Here is a 12,964-nt window from a genome sequence, read left to right as displayed (position 1 = left end):
TTGTGTTTTAAAAATAGAAAGAAAAAAGAGAAAATGGGCTGGCCCAGTGCGGTGGGAGGGTGTGCACTCGATTGCATAAATACCTAAAACTAAAACTGGTGCTTAAGGCGCCGTTTAGGGATTGCCCACAAACACACTCCAAAGAACAATCCAACAGAAAATTGCCATATGGAAACAAAGGGGCAAAGTTCATACCGCCATTGATGGCAACGAAAACAAATGATTATTTCATGCTTCTACCACTCATTGCTTTACGAACAACAAAATTCCCATCCTCCTCGACCAAGGCATTGAAATTTTCTTACATGAACAAAAAAGATCCTCAAAAACCTCTTTCAAAATCTAGTTGGGGATGTAAAAAATGTTCAATGCAATTTTGATCTACTCTCACTCTATGCCCTCTGCCTCAACTCCAGACCCTGGTCCTAGCTTTCACCGAACAATAAACAGACAACGCTTTCTTTTACATGAACCCTGATGCAAGTCCATGTGAAGGGAATATGCCCTAGAGGCAATAATAAAGTTGTTATTTATATTCCCTTATATCATAATAAATGTTTATTATTCATGCTAGAATTGTATTAACCGGAAACTTAGTACATGTGTGAATACATAGACAAACAGAGTGTCCCTAGTATGCCTCTACTAGACTAGCTCGTTAATCAAAGATGGTTAAGTTTCCTAGCCATAGACATGTGTTGTCATTTGATGAACGAGATCACATCATTAGAGAATGATGTGATGGACAAGACCCATCCGTTAACTTAGCATTATGATCGTTTAGTTTATTGCTATTGCTTTCTTCATGGCTTATACATGTTCCTATGACTATGAGATTATGCAACTCCCGAATACCGGAGGAACACTTAGTGTGCCAAACATCACAACGTAACTGGGTGATTATAAAAATGCTCTACAGGTGTCTCCGATGGTGTTTGTTGAGTTGGCATAGATCGAGATTAGGATTTGTCACTCCGATTGTCGGAGAGGTATCTCTAGGCCCTCTCGGTAATGCACATCACTATAAGCCTTGCAAGCAATGTGACTAATGAGTTAGTTGCAAGATGATGCATTACGGAACGAGTAAAAAGACTTGCCGGTAACGAGATTGAACTAGGTATGGTGATGCCGATGATCGAATCTCGGGCAAGTAACATACTGATGACAAAGGGAACAACGTATATTGTTGTGCGGTTTGACCGATAAAGATCTTCGTAGAATATGTAGGAGCCAATATGAGCATCCAGGTTCCACTATTGGTTATTGACTGGAGACATGTCTCGGTCATGTCTACATAGTTCTCGAACCTATAGGGTCCACACGCTTAACGTTCGATGATGATTTGTATTATGAGTTATGTGATTTCATGACCGAAGTTTGTTCGGAGTCTCGGATGAGATCACGGACATGACGAGGAGTCTCGAAATGGTCGAGGCGTAAAGATCAATATATTGGAATGCTATATTCGGACATCGGAAAGGTTCTGAGTGGTTTGGGTATTTTTTGGAGTACCGAAGAGTACGGGTATTCGCCGGGGGAAATATTGGGCCTTCATGGGCCTAGTAGTGGAAGAGAGGAGGCAGACCAAGGTGGGGCGCGCGCCCCCCTAGCCCAAACCGAATTGGACTAGGGGGGGCTGGCCCCCCTTTCCTTCTCTTCTTCCTCTCCTTCCTTTCTCTCCTACTTGGACTAGGAAAGGGGGAAACCTACTCCTACTAGGAGTAGGAATCACCCCTTAGGGCGCGCCCCTTTTGGCCGGCCCTCCTCCTCCTCCTCCCCTCCTTTATATACGGGGGAGGGGCACCCCATAGACACACAAGTTGATTTCTTAGCCATGTGCGGTGCCCCCCTCCACAGTTTTCCACCTTGGTCATATTGTCATAGTGCTTAGGCGAAGCCCTGCGTCGGTAACTTCATCATCACCGTCACCACGCCGTCGTGCTGATGAAACTCTCCCTCGGCCTCAGCTGGATCTAGAGTTCGAGGGACGTCACCGAGCTGAATGTGTGCAGATCACGGAGGTGTCGTGCGTTCGGTACTTGATCGGTTGGATCGCGAAGACGTTCGACTACATCAACTGCGTTACTAAACGCTTCCGCTTTCGGTCTACGAGGGTACGTGGACACACTCTCCCCGCTCGTTGCTATGCTTCTCCTAGATAGATCTTGCGTGATCGTAGACAAATATAGAAATACTACGTTCCCCAACAGTGGCATCCGAGTCAGGTCTATGCGTAGATGTTATATGCACGAGTAGAACACAAAGAGTTGTGGGCGATAATAGTTATACTGCTTACCAGCATGTCATACTTTGATTCGGCGGTATTGTTGGATGAAGCGGCTCAGAATGACATTACGCGTACGCTTACGCGAGACTGGTTCTACCGATGTGCTTCGCACACAGGTGGCTAGTGGGTGTCTGTTTCTCCAACTTTAGTTGAATCGAGTGTGACTACGCCCGGTCCTTGTTGAAGGTTAAAACAGCAAGCTTGACGAAAAATCGTTGTGGTTTTGATGCATAGGTAAGAACGGTTCTTGCTAAGCCCGTAGTAGCCATGTAAAACATGCAACAACAAAGTAGAGGACGTCTAACTTGTTTTTGCAGGGCATGTTGTGATGTGATATGGTCAAGACGTGATGAGATATAATTTGTTGTATGAGATGATCATGTTTTGTTGAAGTTATCGGCAACTGGCAGGAGCCTTATGGTTGTCTCTTTATTGCATAAGATGCAGGCGCCATATAATTGCTTTACTTTATCGCTATACGATAGCAATAGTTGCAAAAGTAATAGTTGGCGAGACGACCATGTGACGACACATTGATAGAGATCAAGATGATGGAGATCATAGTGTCATGCCGGTGACGATAGAGATCATGACGGTACTTTGGAGATGGAGATCAAAGGCACAAGATGATGATGGCCATATCATGTCACATATTTTGATTGGATGTGATGTTTATCTTTTATGCATCTTATTTTGCTTAGTACATCGGTAGCATTATAAGATGATCCCTCGCTAAATTTCAAGGTATAAGTGTTCTCCCTGAGTATGCACCGTTGCGACAGTTCTTCGTGCTGAGACACCACGTGATGATCGGGTGTGATAAACTCTACGTTCACATACAACGGGTGCAAGCCAGTTTTGCACACGCATAATACTCAGGTTAAACTTGACGAGCCTAGCATATGCAGATATGGCCTCGGAATACAGAGACTGAAAGGTCGAGCGTGAATCATATACTAGATATGATCAACATAGTGATGTTCACCATTGAAAACTACTCCATCTCACGTGATGATCAGACATGGTTTAGTTGATAGGGATCACGTGATCATTTAGATGACTAGAGGGATGTCTATCTAAGTGGGAGTTCTTAAGTAATATGATTAATTGAACTTAATTTATCATGAACTTAGTCCTGATAGTATTTGCATAACTATGTTGTAGATCAATAGCTCGCGATGTAGCTTCCCCGTTTTATTTATGATATGTTCCTAGAGAAAACTAAGTCGAAAGATGATAGTAGCAATGATGCGGACTAGGTCTGTGATCTGAGGATTATCCTCATTGCTCCACAGAAGAATTATGTCCTTGATGCACCGCTAGGTGACAGAACTATTGCAGGAGCAGATGCAGACGTTATGAATGTTTTACAAGCTCGGTATGATGACTACTTGATAGTTTAGTGCACCATGCTTTACGGCTTAGAACCGGGACTTCAAAAATCTTTTGAAACACCACAGAGCATAGGAGATGTTCCAAGAGTTGAAATTAGTATTTCAGACTCATGCCCGAGTCGAGAGGTATGAGACATCTGACAAATACTTTGCCTACAAGATGGAGGAGAATAGCTCAACCAGCGAGCATGTGCTCAGAATGTCTGAGTACTACAATCGCTTGAATCGAGTGGGAGTTAATCTTCTAGATAAGATAGTGATTGACAGAGTTCTCTAGTCACTATCACCAAGTTACTGGAACTTCGTGATGAACTATAATATGCAAGGGATGACGAAAACGATTCCCCGAGCTCTTCGCGAAGCTGAAATCGGCGAAGGTAGAAATCAAGAAAAGCATCAAGTGTTGATGGTTGACAAGACCACTAGTTTCAAGTATAAGGGCAAGGGAAAGAAAGGGAACTTCAAGAAGAATGACAAACAAGTTGCCACTCCCATGAAAAAGCCCAAAGCTAGACCCAAGCCTGAAACTGAGTGCTTCTACTTCAAAGGAAATGGTCACCGGAAGCAGAACTGCCCCAAATACTTGGCGGATAAGAAGGATGGCAAAGTGAACAAAAGTATATATGATATACATGTTATTGATGTGTACTTTACTAGTGTTCATAGTAGCCCCTGGGTATTTGATACTGGTTCAGTTGCTATGATTAGTAACTTGAAACAGGAGTTACAAAATGAACAGAGACTAGTGAGGTCGAGGTGACGATGTGTGTTGGAAGTGATTCCAAGGTTGATAAGAACACCATCGCACACTCCCTTTACCTTCGGGATTAGTGTTGAAACTAAAATAAATGTTATTTGGTGTTTGCGTTGAGCATGAACATGATTGGATCATGTTTATTGCGATACGGTTATTCATGTAAGTCAGAGAATAATTGTTGTTCTGTTTACATGAATAAAACCTTCAATGGTCACACACCCAATGTGAATGGTTTGTTGAATCTCGATCATGGTCATACACATATTCATAATATTGATGCCAAAGGATGCAAAGTTGATAATGATAGTGCGGCATATTTGTGGCACTGCCGTTTAGGTCATATTGGTGTAAAGCACATGAAGAAACTCCATGCGAATGGAATTTTGGAATCACTTGATTATGAATCATTTGATGCTTGCGAACCATGCCTCATGGGCAAGATGACTAAGACTCCATTCTCCGGAACAATGGAGCGAACCACTGACTTATTGGAAATAATATATACTGATGTATGCAATCCGATGAGTGTTGAGGCTCACGGCGGGTATCGTTTTTTTCTGACCTTCACAGATGATTTGAGCAGATATGGGTATATCTACTTGATGAAACATAAGTCTGAAACATTTGAAAAGTTCAAAGAATTTCAGAGTGAAGTGGAAAATCATCGTAATAAGAAAATAAAGTTTCTACGATCTGATCGCGGAGATGAATATTTGAGTTACGAGTTTGGTCTTCATTTGAAACGATGTGGAATAGTTTCGCAACTCACGCCACCTGGAACACCACAGCGTAATGGTGTGTCCGAACATCATAACTGTACTTTATTAGATATGGTGCGATCTATGATGTCTCTATCGTTTTGGGGTTATGCATTAGAGACAGCTGCATTCACGTTAAATAGGGCACCATCTAAATCCGTTGAGACGACACCATATGAACTGTGGTTTGGAAAGAAACCTAAGCTGTCATTTCTTAAAGTTTGGGGTTGCGATGCTTATGTGAAAAAGCTTCAACCTGATAAGGTCAAACCCAAATCGGAGAAATGTGTCTTCATAGGATACCCAAAGGAGACTGTTGGGTACACCTTCTATCACAGATCCGAAGGCAAGATATTCGTTGCTAAGAATGGATCCTTTCTAGAGAAGGAGTTTCTCTCGAAAAAAGTGAGTGGGAGGAAAGTAGAACTTGATGAGGTAATTGTACCTTCTCTCGAGTTGGAAAGTAGTTGATCACAGAAATCAGTTCCGGTGATGCCTACACCAATTAGTGAGGAAGCTAATGATGATGATCATCAAACTTCAGATCAAGTTACTACCGAACCTCGTAGGTCAACCAGAGTAAGGTCCGCACCAGAGTGGTACGACAATCCTGTTCTGGAGGTCATGTTACTTGACCATGACGAACGTACGAACTATGAGGAAGCGATGATGAGCCCAGATTCCGCAAAATGGCTTGAGGCCATGAAATCTGTGATAGGATCCGTGTATGAGAACAAAGTATGGACTTTGGTTGACTTGCCCGATGATCGGCAAGCCATTGAGAATAAATGGATCTTCAAGAGGAAGACGGATGCTGGTAGTAGCGTTACTATCTACAAAGCTCGACTTGTCGAAAAGAGTTTTTGACAAGTTCAAGATGTTGACTACGATGAGATGTTCTCACTCGTATCGATGCTTAAAGTCTGTCCAAATCATGTTAGCAATTGCCACATTTCATGAAATCGGGCAAATGGATGTCAAAAACTACATTCCTTAATGGATTTCTTAAAGAAGTGTTGTATATGATGCAACAAGAAGGTTTTGTCAATCCTAAAGGTGCTAACAAAGTGTGCAAGCTCCAGCGATCCATCTATGGACTGGTGCAAGCATCTCGGAGTTGGAATATACGCTTTGATGAGTTGATCAAAGCATATAGTTTTATACAGACTTGCGGTGAAGCCTGTATTTACAAGAAAGTGAGTGGGAGCACTACAACATTTCTGATAAGTATATGTGAATGACATATTGTTGATCAGAAATAATGTAGAATTTTCTGGAAAGCATAAAGGAGTTTTTCAAAGGAAGGCCTCGGTGAAGCTGCTTACATATTGGGCATCAAGGTCTATAAAGATAGATCAAGACACTTGATAAGACTTTCGATGGGTACATACCTTGATAAGTTTTGAAGGAGTTCAAAATGAATCAATCAAAGAAGGAGTTCTTGCCTGAGTTGTAAGGTGTGAAGTTGAGTAAAGACTCAAAACCCGACCACGGCAGAAAATAGAAAGAGAATGAAAAGTCATTCCCTATGCCTCAGTCATAGGTTCTATAAAGTATGCTATGCTGTGTACCAGACCTATTGTGTACCTCACCATGAGTTTGGCAAGAGGGTACAATAGTGATCCAGGAGTGGATCACTGGATAGCGGTCAAAATTATCCTTAGTAGAATAAGGATATGTTTGTCGGTTATGGAGGTGACAAAGAGTTCGTCGTAAAGAGTTACGTCGATGCAAGCTTTGACACTGATCTGGATGACTCTAAGTCTCGATCTAGATACATATTGAAAGTGGGAGAAATTAGCTAGAGTAGCTCCATGCACAGTATTGTAGACATAGAAATTTGGAAAATACATACAGATCTGAATGTTGCAGACCCGTAGGCTAAAACTTATCTCACAAGAAAAACATGATCACACCTTAATGTTCTTGGGTGTTAATCACATAGCGATGTGAACTAGATTATTGACTCTAGTAAACCCTTTGAGTGTTGGTCACATGCCGATGTGAACTATGGGTGTTAATCACATGGTGATGTGAACTATTGGTGTTAAATCACATGGCAATGTGCACTAGATTATTGACTCTAGTGCAAGTGGGAGCTTGAAGGGAATATGCCCTGGAGGCAATAATAAAGTTGTTATTTATATTTCCTTATATCATGATAAATGTTTATTATTCATGCTAGAATTGTATTAACCGGAAACTTAGTACATGTGTGAATACATAGACAAACAGAGTGTCCCTGGTATGCCTCTACTAGACTAGCTCGTTAATCAAAGATGGTTAAGTTTCCTAGCCATAGACATGTGTTGTCATTTGATGAACGAGATCACATCATTAGAGAATGATGTGATGGACAAGACCCATCCGTTAGCTTAGCACTATGATCGTTTTTTTATTGCTATTGCTTTCTTCATGACTTATACATGTTCCTATGACTATGATATTGTGCAACTTCCAAATACCGGAGGAAAACTTAGTGTGCTATCAAACGTCACAACGTAACTGGGTGATTATAAAGATGCTCTACAGGTGTCTCCGATGGTGTTTGTTGAGTTGGCATAGATCGAGATTAGGATTTGTCACTCCGATTGTCGGAGAGGTATCTCTGGGCCCTCTCGGTAATGCACATCACTATAAGCCTTGCAAGCAATGTGACTAATGAGTTAGTTGCGGGATGATGCATTATGGAACGAGTAAAGAGACTTGCCGGTAACGAGATTGAACTAGGTATGGTGATACCGATGATCGAATCTCGGGCAAGTAACATACTGATGACAATGGGAACAACGTATATTGTTGTGCGGTTTGACCGATAAAGATCTTTGTAGAATATGTAGGAGCCAATATGAGCATCCAGGTTCCGCTATTGGTTATTGACCGGAGATGTGCCTCGGTCATGTCTACATAGTTCTCGAACCTGTAGGGTCCACACGCTTAACGTTCGATGATGATTTCTATTATGAGTTATGTGATTTGATGACCGAAGTTTGTTCGGAGTCCCGGATAAGATCACGGACATGACTAGGAGTCTCGAAATGGTCGAGACGTAAAGACCGATATATTGGAAGGCTATATTCGGACATCGGAAAGGTTCTGAGTGGTTCGGGTATTTTTCGGAGTACCGGAGAGTTACGGGTATTCGTCGGGGGAAGTATTGGGCCTTCATGGGCCTAGTAGTGGAAGAGAGGAGGCAGGCCAAGGTGGGGCGCCCCCCCCCTTGCCCAAACCGAATTGGACTAGGGGGGCCGGTCCCCCTTTCCTTCTCTTCTTCCTCTCCTTCCTTTCTCTCCTACTTGTACTAGGAAAGGGGGAAACCTACTCCTACTAGGAGGAGGAATCCCCCCCTTAGGGCGCGCCCCTTGTGGCCGGCCATCCTCCTCCTCCCCTCCTTTATATACGTGGGAGGGGGGCACCCCATAGACACACAAGTTGATTTCTTAGCCGTGTGCGGTGCCCCCCTCCACAGTTTTCCACCTCGGTCATATTGTCATAGTGCTTACGCGAAGCCCTGCGTCGGTAACTTCATCATCACCGTCTCCACGACGTCGTGCTGACGAAACTCTCCCTCGGCCTCAGCTGGATCTAGAGTTCGAGGGACGTCACCGAGCTGAATGTGTGCAGATCGCGGAGGTGCCGTGCGTTCGGTACTTCTTCGGTTGGATCGCGAAGATGTTCGACTACATCAACCGCGTTACTAAACGCTTCCGCTTTCGGTGTACGAGGGTACGTGGACACACTCTCCCCGCTCGTTATAATGATTTTCCTAGATAGATCTTGCGTGATCGTAGGCAAATTTTGAAATACTACGTTCCCCAACACCATGTCCTCACAAATTTGAATCTGCATTCTTTCGCAGATACTGGCGCAAAGTCAAACATACTCTTCTACCCTTCTTCTCGCGGTTCCAGGACCACTCCACAAACCTTGAATGGTTTAATTTTAATATATTAAGCCGCACCAATGTCACCACGGGTAGCCACACGTATTATACTACGTAAACGTACTTTATCTATTGAGTCACCCCAATGTGCCACGGGTCTTTCCAAAAATTATATTAGATACATCGTGTAATCTCATTAACTCCCAAAGTTCAAGAACATAACATGAATAAGATCTAATCCATAAATATACTCATCACAAGAGGTACATCATACAATATTACTAACCGTCAAAGCCCTAGTTTACATTTATGGTGGCAATTCATATGATCAAAAAAGAGAGATACTACCATAAAAAGAGGGAGGTACATGACACATAGCTACTAGCACAAACCCTCAACCTCCACCGTGCACTACTCCCACATCACCATGGGAGCATTAAGTGTTGATGTAGAGGTCAAAGACGGAGATTCCCCCCTGGCAGAGTACCGTATTAGGGCTAAAAACTAAAATTGCCTCGGAACAAGGAGTGGTGGCGATGTAGAAAATCCGTAAAAAAAAGGGGCATAAGCCATCGAGCAGCCGAGGCACCAGAGAGGAGCACCAAGGGTCATACACCCCTAGGCGCCCTAGGGCTGAGGACGCCTACACTAGGCATCTACGGCCCCTGGGCCTCCCTAGGTGTTGGGCCTTCTCCCCTGGTCTTCTTCTAGCATAACACTTGTCTCCTTAGAATTTTTTGAGGACTATTGGTATTTTATTTTCCTAAAATATAAAACTAGCCTAGGGTGCCTACACTAGCAATCTACGGCCCCTGGGCCTTGTCCCCTGGTCTTCTTCTAGCATAACACTTGTCTCCTTCTCAGAATTTTTCGAGGATTGTTGGTATTTTAATTTTCTGAAACATAAAAACAACGAAAAATAGGAACTGGCACTGGGCACTGATACGTCCATTTTGCATCATGCTTTTATATCGATATTTATTGCATTATGGGTTGTTATTACACATTATGTCAAAATACTTATGCCTATTCTCTCTTATTTACAAGGTTTACACAAAGAGGGAGAATGCCGACAGCTGGAATTCTGGGCTGGAAAAGGAGCAAATATTAGAGACCTATTCTGCACAACTCCAAAAGTCATGAAACTCCACGGAAGTCAGTTTTAGAATATATAAAAAATATTGGGCGAAGAAAGCACCAGAGGGGGCCACCCACCGTCCACGAGGGTGGGGGCGCGCCCCCTGCCTCGTGGGCCCCCTGGCAGGCCTCCGGTGCCCATCTTTGGCTATATGAAGTCTTTCGCCCTGGAAAAAATCAGAAGGAAGTTTTTGGGACGAAGCGCCGCCGTCTCAAGGCGGAACCTGGCGAAACCAATCTAGGGCTCCGGCGGAGCTGTTCTGCCGGGGAAACATCCCTCCGGGAGGGGGAAATCATCACCATCGATCCTCTCATCAGGAGGGGGTCAATCTCCATCAACATCTTCACCAGCACCATCTCATCTCAAACCCTAGTTCATCTCTTGTATCCAATCTTTGTCTCAAAACCTCAGATTGGTACCTGTGGGTTGCTAGTAGTGTTGATTACTCCTTGTAGTTGATGCTAGTTGGTTTATTTGGTGGAAGATCATATGTTCAGATCCTTTATGCATATTAATACCCCTCTGATTATGAACATGAATATGATTTGTGAGTAGTTACGTTTGTTCCTGAGGACATGGGAGAAGTCTTGCTATAAGTAGTCATGTGAATTTGGTATTCGTTCAATATTTTGATGAGATGTATGTTGTCTTTCCTCTAGTGGTGTTATGTGAACGTCGACTACATGACACTTCACCATTGTTTTGGCCTAGAAGAAGGCATTGGGAAGTAATAAGTAGATGATGGGTTGCTAGAGTGACAGAAGCTTAAACCCTAGTTGATGCGTTGCTTCGTAAGGGGCTCATTTGGATCCATATGTTTCATGCTATGGTTAGGTTTACCTTAATACTTCTTTTGTAGTTGTGGATGCTTGCAATAGGGGTTAATCATAAGTGGTATGCTTGTCCAAGGAAGGGCGGCACCCAAGCACCAGTCCACCCACATATCAAATTATTGAAGTAACGAACGCGAATCATATGAGCATGATGAAAACTAGCTTGACGATAATTCCCATGTGTCCTCGAGAGCGTTTTCCTTTATATAAGAGTTTGTCCAGGCTTGTCCTTTGCAACAAAAAGGATTGGGCCACCTTGCTGCACCTTGTTTACTTTTGTTACTTGTTACTCGTTACAAATTACCTTATCATAAAACTATCTGTTATCGATAATTTTAGTGCTTGCACAGAATACCTTACTGAAAACCGCTTGTCATTTCCTTCTGCTCCTCGTTGGGTTCGACACTCTTACTTATCGAAAGGACTAGATAGATCCCCTATACTTGTGGGTCATCAAGACTCTTTTCTGGCGCCTTTGCCGGGGAGTGAAGCGCCTTTGGTAAGTGGAATTTGGCAAGGAAGAATTTATATAGTGTGCTGAAATTTACTGTCTCTTGTTACTATGGAAAGTAATCCTTTGAGGGGCTTGTTCGGGGTATCTTCACCCCGACCAGTAGAGCAAAGAGTTGCTCCTCAACCTACTGAACCTACTGAAAATGTCTACTTTGAAATTCCTTCGGGTATGATAGAGAAACTGCTAGCTAATCGTTTTACAAGAGATGGAACATTGCATCCCGATTTGCACCTAATCTATGTGGATGAAGTTTTTGGATTATTTAATCTTGCAGGTATGCCCGAGGATGTTATCAAGAAGAAGGTCTTCCCTTTATCTTTGAAGGGAAAGGCATTGACATGGTTTAGGCTATGTGATGATATTGGATCATGGAACTACAACCGATTGAAATTGGAATTTCATCAGAAGTTTTATCCTATGCATCTGGTTCATCGTGATCGTAATTATATATATAATTTTTGGCCCCGCGAAGGAGAAAGCATCACTCAAGCTTGGGGAGGCTTAAGTCAATGTTATATTCATGCCCCAATCATGAGCTCTTAAGAGAAATTATTATTCAAAAAATTTATGCTCGGCTTTCTCTCAATAATCGCTGCATGCTCGATACTTCCTGTACTGGTTCTTTTATGATGAAGACTATTGAATTCAGATGGGATTTATTGGAAAGAATTAAACGCAACTCTGAAGATTGGGAACTCGACGAAGGTAAGGAGTCAGGTATAGCACCTAAGTTTGATTGTGTTAAATCTTTTATGGATACTGATGTTTTCCGTGAATTTAGCACTAAATATGGACTTGACTCTGAGATAGTAGCTTCTTTCTGTGAATCATTTGCTACTCATGTTGATCTTACTAAGGAGAAGTGGTTTAAATATCATCCTCCCATTGAAGTAAAAGTAGTTGAACCTATTAAAGTTGAAGAAAAGACTATCACTTATAATGGTGATCCTATTGTTTCTACCCCTTATTGAGAAACCACCTTTCCCTGTTAGAATAAAGGATCATGCTAAAGCTTCAACCGTGGTTCGTAAGAGTAATACTATAACACCTACACCCCCTGAGAAAATTAAAGTTGAACCTAATATTGCTATGGTTAAAGATCTCTTGGTTGATAATATTGATGGGCATGTTATTTACTTCTGTGATGAAGCTGCTAGAATTGCTAAACCTGATACTAAGGCCCTGTTTGGTTCATAAGTCCTAGGACTTTTTTTAGTCCCAACTTATAAGTCCCAAGTCCCTAAAAAGTCCCTACCTGTTTGGTTCCTGGGACTTATAAATCCCTATAATACCATATTACAACTATAAGTCCCTATAAGACTCTCCTAGAGAGTCTTATTTCATAAGTCTCAAATGCCCACTTTAAGTCCCTATAAGTCCCTCCAGTTTGGTTTAGATGG

Source organism: Aegilops tauschii, chromosome 3, assembly GCF_002575655.3.
Source record: "Aegilops tauschii subsp. strangulata cultivar AL8/78 chromosome 3, Aet v6.0, whole genome shotgun sequence".
Lineage (NCBI taxonomy): Eukaryota > Viridiplantae > Streptophyta > Magnoliopsida > Poales > Poaceae > Aegilops > Aegilops tauschii.
This window is presented reverse-complemented; position numbering follows the sequence as displayed.